Source organism: Miscanthus floridulus, chromosome 18 (assembly GCF_019320115.1).
Source record: "Miscanthus floridulus cultivar M001 chromosome 18, ASM1932011v1, whole genome shotgun sequence".
NCBI lineage: Eukaryota > Viridiplantae > Streptophyta > Magnoliopsida > Poales > Poaceae > Miscanthus > Miscanthus floridulus.
The window spans coordinates 87,092,826-87,102,149 of NC_089597.1; the positions used below are offsets into that span (position 1 = coordinate 87,092,826).

The 9,324-nt window shown below is 41.2% G+C and overlaps 1 non-coding gene across 1 annotated transcript; it reads left to right on the plus strand.

Moving 5' to 3' along the window:
* The first annotated feature begins 710 nt into the window (after positions 1-710).
* On the plus strand, positions 711-819 carry LOC136524924 (small nucleolar RNA R71). The gene has a single exon (XR_010776271.1). It is a non-coding gene; the product is annotated as a small nucleolar RNA R71 (small nucleolar RNA).
* The last annotated feature ends 8,505 nt before the right edge of the window (positions 820-9,324 follow it).

The following is a 9,324-nucleotide window of genomic DNA, read 5'->3' on the forward strand; positions in this document are numbered from 1 at the left end:
TTCTATCTTTTTCATAGGATGGTATGACAACAGCTATTTGAGCTAATTGGGTTTCTATCATCTTATTGAAACTAAGTTGATTCTTTAAGGCAGAAGAAAACTCATCCAATTTAGCATTTATGTTTTCCAACATCTTGTCATGAGCATGCAACTTTTTATTTATGCTATCAGTTATTCTACCATTGCTATAAACAAGATTTTTAAGGAAAGCATAACTATTATTACCTAAATTATTCACATGTTGAGAAAAGTAATAATTGTTACCTCCTTGATTGTTGGAGCGCTGATTCCATCCTTGATGTTGTTGTAGACGAAACCCATTGTCGGTGTTGACGAAGTTAAGATCCTCCTGGGTCTCAGGACAGAAATTTCCTGAATGTCTAATATCTCCACAGACTTCGCAAGTCATGTGGGAATCCATGGCTTTGAGTGTCTCTTGGGCACTCATCTTCTCATAATGTTCTACTCACTTCACGAGTAGATTCATTTTAGCTGCAAGCATGTCAAATTTTTTAATTGAATGCATACCTCATTTACGGGGTTAGAGTCGATTTTCACTCCATCCTTGGTTGGAAACCATCTTCTCGATCAGCGTCTTTGCATCTGCAACACTTAGCGAAAAGAATGCTCCACTAGCAGCAACATCTAAATGGCTCCTATCTAACGGAACTAGTCCATGGTAGAAGTTCTAGATCAAAAGCCAGTCTTCCATGCCATGGTGTGGGCATGCAGAGACATACTCTTGCATTCGTTCCCAAGCCTCAGGAATCGACTCATCCGCTAGTTGTTGAAAACTAGAGATCTTATTGCGAAGAGCATTAGTCTTCCCCATAGAGAAAAACTTGACTAGGAAAGCATTGGAACACTTGTCCCAGGTATCTATAGCGTTGCAGTTAGAGTAAAACCATTGCTTAGCCTTTCCTAACAAAGAGAAGGGGAAAAGGCAATGACGTATAGCCTCTTGGGTCACTCCCTTTATGGTGAATGTGCTACAAATCTCCAAAAAGTGTTGGAGGTGAGCATTTGCATCCTCGTGGGCTTTCCCATAAAATTAACTAGCTAGAACCATCGTAATTAACGCTGGCTTAACCTCAAAGTTAGCGTCCTGATTGATAACATTGGGTCCGATGGCTACATTAGTAGCCGAGGGTGCAGAAAAATCGTGAATGGACCTCCCCGGTCAGTTTCCCATGGTCGTGTAGGGTAGTGATAGGGTATGAGGAAAAAAGGATAAACTACTTAGGATAACTAAAAGCCTAGTTAGCAAAGCTAGCAAAAATATAAATCCGAGGCCAGTTGCTTTCCTCGGCAACGGCGCCAGAAATGATTGTTGATACTTCTTAACAAATAGTGGAGGAATTCCGCAAGCGCACAGAACTATCGCGTAGCACTTCGCTCAGTGAGTACCGAGTGTCAAATTTATATTTTTTCCCACGGGAAGATGGAAGGCTAGAACTTATATTTAGGTTAGGTTTACTAAAGGAAAGCCTAAGTATATCCTAGGTAGGTAACGATAATGGTGGTTGAGTGTGAACTACCTAAACAAACTATTAAACAAGCTACACTAGAGATAGCTAGGTGGGAGAGCAAGCGATATATCTTTCAGTAACAAAAGGGTAAACTAATGACTAGGAGAAATACGCTAGTACTTTAAGGCATAGCCCGCCTACCAACTAGGAGAGTTAAATAGACAAGGTCTAACACAAGCCCTACGATTTAATAACTAGACCTAACATGGTGGAATACAGAGGATGAACAAGGTTATCATCACTTGCCAACTACCACAATCTATCTGGAGGCCTAGCCGTATCCACAGGTAATCTATAGCCTAAGTACCTCGCTTAATCTATAGACTTACTACTTTGATCTGAGCTCCAATGAAATGAAATCAAAGTACCCTAACTAGATTGTAGAACCGGTACTAACGAAAGACTACTAATAATGAGCTAACATATGCTACTAATGCCAAGCAATAAGCACCTAAGCTCACTAATGATGAACAATAATGAACAAGTACTTGAGCAAAGCAAAGCAATAATACTAGAATAAAGTACTAGAAATAAAGTACTGAATAAAGCAAATGCTAAATGAAAGAATTACAAATGAGCTATACTAGACCCAAAAGACTCTTCTGGACTTTGAGAGAAGCTCTGCTCTTGCTCTACTTCCACTACTAGCTACTACTCTAAAGCTAAGCTAAGCTAGAAAGCTTGGAGAAGCTTGGAGAGCTTGGAAATGAATGGGGCTCTTCTCCACTGAGCTCCACACCCCATATTTATAGTGTAGAGTGAGGAGGGTACTTGTAGGTAGCCAGGAGGTCGATGGCCACCCTAGGGCGCCGGGCGGTGGCTAGGGGGCGCCGGGCGGTGGCTAGGGGGCGTCGCTAGCCATTGGATCCACCGCCTCTTGATCCTCCGGTGTTGGTTGGCTCCCAAAGGCGGTTGTAGGACTGGCAAATGTCGAAATTCGGTAGGTAAGGCGGTTTGTAGGTCGGTTGGAGCCTCCCAAGTGTATGACATTGGGCCGGTGGATCCGCGTCAACTCCATCTTGTCCATCAGTGCAAACTGACTTAGATCAACGCTTGGCATTGCTTCTAGAACAGCTCCTACGGATCGGTGACATGGCCAGGCCACATGGCACACCGGGCGGCGCCCTTGTGGGGTAAGCTGGCATGGCATGTGGGCCCTTGGCCCCACTGCCATGTCCACTTGGTCCTTATATCCATATTTGTAACCATTTTGATCCATTTTTGCTATAATTTCCTACATACAAATAATTCTACAAGCACAAGTGAAAATAGGTGAATTATAAACAAGATACAACATTTATGATGATGTTTTACCTCACTTTATCATGTTCTTGGGTGGAATGTTGATGGTAAAAACATGTGTTAGTGACCATCAACACTTGTGTTGTTGCTCTTGTAATTAGTTAGCTTGGGTGGCTTGCTAGTTACCTTTTGCTTGTGTAGCATAGAAGAAGCTCTCTTGCGTGACTAATTGTCTTGAGTAGCCTTGTTAGTTATATTGCTTAGTTAGTGTAGCTAAGTAATTTGAGCTCTCCAATTTGGCTTATGTAGCCTCATTATTGAGCATTGCTAGTGAGCTTATGAGCTTTATACTTTTTCTTACTAGATTGTGTAGGAGCTATCCCGGTTGCTTGAGTACTAGTTGCATAGGTTTGTGTGACCTTGCTTCTAGCATTGATTAGGTGAGCTCTAACTAGCCTGGCACCTTTGTTGCCTAATTAGGATCTTTATAAGGTGTTTGTGAACTTAAATAGAGGGGTGTAGTCTTGGCTAGACCGATAGTTTTAATTCTGCATTTATTTCAATTAGCCGGCGCAATTAATTTTAGAAAAGACTATTCCCCTATAGTCCGTCATCTCGACCCTATACACTTATCCGTATCTACTGATAAGACAACTTGTGCTAACTCATCTTCAATGGTTTGCATTTGTACAGAGCCACCTGAGAGACTGGTAAGTGGAAAAGGTCAGAAAAAATTTCCATGCTGAGCACTGCTTGAACTGAATTCAATTTATTCTTGGCAAAAGAGAACAGCTCAGGAGCAGAGGTTGCAGAGCTCATCAGTCTCCAGTTATCAGTCCAAAAAAAGCAAGTCTGTCCATCCCCAATAGTAGTCATGGTGAAGCTTTTGAATTTGGCCAGCAATTTTAGGTTGTCTCTCCACCAAAAGGAACCTTTCTTAATGTGACTTGGTAACTTACCCTGCTTATAATGCTTCTCCTAAACTAGATTGACCCAAGATATGTCCATCCTATTGAAGAATTTGTGAAGATTCTTGAGTAAAAGGGCTTCATTCTGTTTCTTGATATCAATGACTCCTAATCCACTATCCTTCTTCTCTGCACAACCATTTTCCATGCTGCTGTTTTTGGTGGCTTTCTAGCATTCATTTCAGCACCTTGCCAGAGACAGTTTTTCCTGAACTTGTCTATCTGTTTGATGACTCCTTTTGGCAATTTAAGGGAGCACATATAAAAAGTGGGTAGAGAGGTGAAAACTGCATTAGTAAGTTTAAGTCTTCCAGCCTGGCTCAGGAATGAAGAAACCCCAGCGAGCCTTTTTTCACATCTGTTGATCAATGGCATGAAGTCCTGAGCATTTGGCTTTGTTAAACTTAGTGGTAGACCCAGGTATGTGAAAGGTAAGGAGCCTTTGCCACATCCAAAAGTTCTGGAAAGAGTTTCAAGTCTCTCATCTGAAATATTGATTGGAACCATCATAGTTTTTTGATAGTTCACCTTGAGGCCAGTAGACATAGGGTCATCAGATTCTAACTCTTCAAAATATTTACAAACATGAGACTTCTTGCAACGTTTTCCATTAGGCTGATCCTGCAGCTCCACCTCTTCTTGGCCCCCCTCTTCGCGATCACTTACCACTTCGTTCGACCCGATCATCACTTCCAAGCTCTACATGCACAGAAATGTTGCATTGTTAGAGGAAAAACTAAAACTCTGCAAGGCATCAGAAAGAATACAGAGCCCATTCATATTCCCAAGCTACGGTGACAACACAGGGACCCCAAACAACTCTTAGCACCCATATTTAATTTGAATAAATAAAGAGCAAATATTTAAATAGATCTAGAGGAAAAAAAGTGACTTTTCTTTCTCAAGTCTCAACACTAGATTAAAATATGAAAAGGAAGTCTACTAATTAGTGCGTATATTTTATTGAGCTTAACATCAAAAGTCTACAAATTTACGGATCAATTGAAAAAATAATTAAATAATACTCTCAGATTGCTCACCACACATCTATTTTGTCCTAACCGCAACTTATAGAAAAGCGTTGCCCCAACCTCAGCCGCCGCCCTCCTTCTGAAAAACAGTCTCGGTTCCCCTCGTCTCTTCTAACCGGCGTCATCATCGGTGGGCAGAGGAGCAGGGACCTGATCTCCTTCTCCTTCGTGGTTTTAATTAGGTTTCTGGATTTTCATTGATCAAGGATTTGGTTTCTAGTGTCATCAACAAGGTAGTAGCGACGATAATACTTTGAAATAAGGTCTTTGGCCTCCCTACCTCGATGATGTCCGATTTGGCGTCAGCGAAGGGCTAGTGAGAGTTTGTTATGTCAGATCTATTGATCTTCTTCATATCTTAGCATTTTGTGTGCTTATCAAAGGAAGCAGTTGATTGGATTTTGATGCAGCGATCTCGACCTCTTCTTTTGGTCTGCGCTACAGCAATGTCTAGCACCTTCAACTCTCTATTCTGATGGTGAAGAACTGTAAGCCTGCATTCTTTGGACTTTTGGAGGGTTCTTCCGGCCGATGTTCTATAAGTGGATTCTAAATCTCCTTATCCGCGGTGAGTGGCTTTTGCAGTCTTCGAAACCTTGTTTGACGAGGATGTTTGCATGTGTCCCTTTTCTTTGCTATATTTTTAGTGCGATCCAAGTTCCAGCATGCTGTGGACGTTCAAAGGAAGAAACCAAGAAGTAAGAGTATACCAAAGACCAACGTCCTGTTCTTCAGTACAGTGTTTTCCTATCACAACAAATCTGTATAAGCATCAGCATAAGTCATGACTTTGTTGTGAGAGTAAAACACTATTCGTTCGCTGAAAAATAAAGAACAGAATGTTGATCTTTGGTATACTCTTATTTCTTAGAGGTTGTTGTGTGTCTTATCATCCATCTTTTGTACCGGTCTTTGTTTTTCTTCGTATATATAAAAGATATGAAACACTCTTATGAGTGTCATTATAAAAAAAATAATACTCTCATATCTGCACCCCACGTCCCCACCCTGCCAGTAAAAAAATCACGAACACAAGTACACAACTAGATGCTGCTCTCACAACCAGATGAAGAGGATTAGAGGAGAAAATCCTCTCGTACGGTCGTACCTGAGATGAACGCCCCGCTGCCAGCTAGTGCTTCCAGAGTTCACGATTTTTTCTTGGTGCCTGCCTTGTTCAGCCGCCAGCCACCGGCTGCCGTTTGAACGAGGGGCTCTTGGAGACGACGGAGAGTGAGAGGAAAAGTGAAAAGTGAAAACCTAATCTCTTCCGCTCTCATTTATACACCAGAGATAGTGAATTAGTGATCGACTGGCTGTTGGACTACTCACTCCTGGGGTAAATGCCGCCGCCGCACCAGGCTGGCTGACGGTTGCTATGCCTGTCGGGCCTATCGGGCTTTTAATAAATACTCGGGCCGGGCTGGCTCGCCTTGTTTTTTCATGGGCCATTAAAGCCATCACCAGGCCTGTCCAGCAAGCAGTCATGGGCCAGGCTTAACCCGACGGGCTCGGGCCAGATTTGCTCAGGTCTAGCTGCCGCAACCCGCAAATTGATGATTTATTTGGAATGAAAATTCAAACGATCTCACTCTTCTTAGGGCTCTTTGAAACATAGGGAAAAACACACGAATAGAAAAGGCACAAAAATAAAATAATAATATAGATAGAAAACAGGACCGAAAACATAGTAAATTTATAGAAATGACTGTTTGGACGACCATAGAAAAAATATAGAAAACAAGTAAATATGATCAAAAAACAATTATGATCTTATTCTAAAGAACAATATCATATTAAATCATCCACCGTTAAACTTGTTGGATTATGTCGTCTTGGTCCCCAAAATTGCAAATCACTTGCTTAGATCCTCAAGCTTGTTCTGTTGTGTCACCCTGGCCCCTAAGCTAGTAAATCGCCTATTAAGTCGCCAATATATCTCATTTGGGTCTCAAGCCCATCCAAACGAGTCCGGAACCGTGTCCATATGCTAATATGGTATGCTAACATGTGGGGCTTATCTTGACTGTTTGGACGATCATAAATAATAATATTTATGATACCAGATAAATATCATTAAATTCTTTAGTAATTATATTTTCATACTATATCTATTTGGTGTTATAAATTTTTGTAATTTTTTCTATAATCTTGGTCCAACTTGAAATGCTTTGACTCTCGAAGAAAGTTAGAAGGACTTATAATTTGAAATGGAGGGAGTACTTTACTACGCCGAGATGTTTGGGAGGCTAAGTATCACATTCACGCACAAATTTGTAGCATCCATAATTTTAAAACATTGTCTAGAAAATAATAATTAAAAGATCCAGAATTCTACGGCACTAGAAAAAAAAAGTTAGGAATACTTAAAAAAAACATCAGGTCTGTGCCCGAACTGAAGCTTTAGATGCAGGCCAGGAAACAAGAAGAATTTAGCTCGAAAATTAAAGAACAAGTATAAACGCATGCCCTGTAATAATCTTCAAGCCTTTGTTGTTGACAAAGGTAAAATGAAAACACCTGCACGAGTATATAAACAAGTATAAATGCATGCCCTGCAATGCCCTGATGCTGACAACTGGAACTTTCTAAGGAACATCGTCGTGTTTTCCCCAGTATGGAATACGACACGTAGATTGTTCTCCTGCTTAATTATCTTTCTGTCTCTAGCCAGCAGATACTACGACGATCGAGCCTTTGGACAGCAACAATTCTTACGAAATATTCAAAATGTTCGTAATCCACGTTCAGACTACGGATGTGTTGTGCCACGCTACGTTGGGACCTGGGAGCAATGGAAAAGTACAGAGGCCAACGGTAGTTTTGAACTTTGCTATGGACACCGTGTCAACGTAGTAACTCATTTTAACTATTTGCACTGTCAAAAGAGTCAAACAATTCATATGATTTTCTTCCAGGTTATTACCGAATCGTGCAAAGCACATCGTTTCCCTCGTGGCCTCGTTCTAGACTTCTAATGCAGAGTGAAACATGACAAGGGAGGATATTAAGTCAGCTATATGGAACATTCTTACCTGGTTCATATGTAGGAGACATATGCTAGGGAAAAAATGGTCACTTGGACAGTTACAGCATGTATAGTCAGCTATGTGGAACATTCTTACCTAGTTCATATATAGGCCGGAGACATGCTAGGGGAAATGGTCACTTGGATAGTTACAGCATGTACAGTCAGCTATGTGGAACATTCTTACCTGGTTCATATATAGGAGACATGCTAGGCGAAAATGGTCACTTGGATAGTTACAGCTTGCATGTAAAAAAGATTAAATTCTGACTTCCTGCCAACTTTCAATGAGACAGAGATAAGAGTACATTTGATCAGCCTGTTCGTTTGGCTGGGCTTGTTCGTTGCTGGATCATGAAAAAGTACTGCTGGCTGGTTTGGTGTGAGAGAAAAATACTGTTCCGGCTGGAAATTTACGATCGTTTACGAGGCAATAAGCCCAGCCGATCAGGCTAGATATTTTTCATAGTTTCATTTCAAACTCGCTGACGATTTGAACAAAGAGTAGAAGGAATTGAAAATGATAGAAATATGGACTGGGATCTATATTCTAGATCACAGCTAGTCCAAGTGAAGACTCAAACAATGGAAATTATTTTAAACAAAAGGTCTTGACGTGTGTCATTACGTATTTACGTCCATGGGATCAACTTGCTTACCTGATTTTGTTATACTCACGGTCCAGTTTCTTCATGTATTTCTTGTGTGAAGAAAATCACTGTCCAGTTCCTTCATGCATGACGCTTTTTTCATCCAAAACTTAGCATAGATTCTTAATGTATTTCTTGTGTGAAGAAAATCACGGATTCCCGACTTAATGTCACAGGCTTAATGATGATCCCCGCGGTCAAACAAGGCCTGGGGCAAAGCACCCGGCTGGGCCCAAAGGAGACCCGGCGTAAACAGTGTTCACGGTGCTGTAGCATCACTGTGCCCTGTAGCGCGCCCGCCGCTGTCGTGCCCTCAAATCAGGGAAAATCCAGAATAAATGGAGAAATAGGAAATGAAGTAGGCAAATAGAAATAGAATCGGTCTAGGGAAGAAGATTGAATATGATTGATTTGTTTAGTAGAAAAGTCTAAATCTATGAGGACTTTATCTCTTTAGATTATTTGAGATAAAATTCATTAAAAACTATAAATATAGAGGCGATGTAATTATTCTAATCTAAGCAGAAAATAGAGCCTCAGTTTTTTATTTCATCTCCTTTTCTATGCCTCGGTCTTCTCCTCCGCCCCTACGCTAGCCGTCCCATCCGGCCCCCCGGGAATGGACTCTCACACTTAAGTACAAGAGTGACTAGGATTATTAACCTTGCTACAGATTTCAGATTTGTCACTTGGAGAACAACATTCAGCTGTTGCATGCATCAGCCTCATTATTGCACATCCACAACAATCTGTTTGCTGTTGTGCATTGTGATGGTCTCCCGGTCTATGCCTACTGGCAATTAAAATTAGCAGGAACCGGAACACCCAGTATTAGGACGCTAACTGGATCTCAGATCCGGATCGATTTAGGGCAGA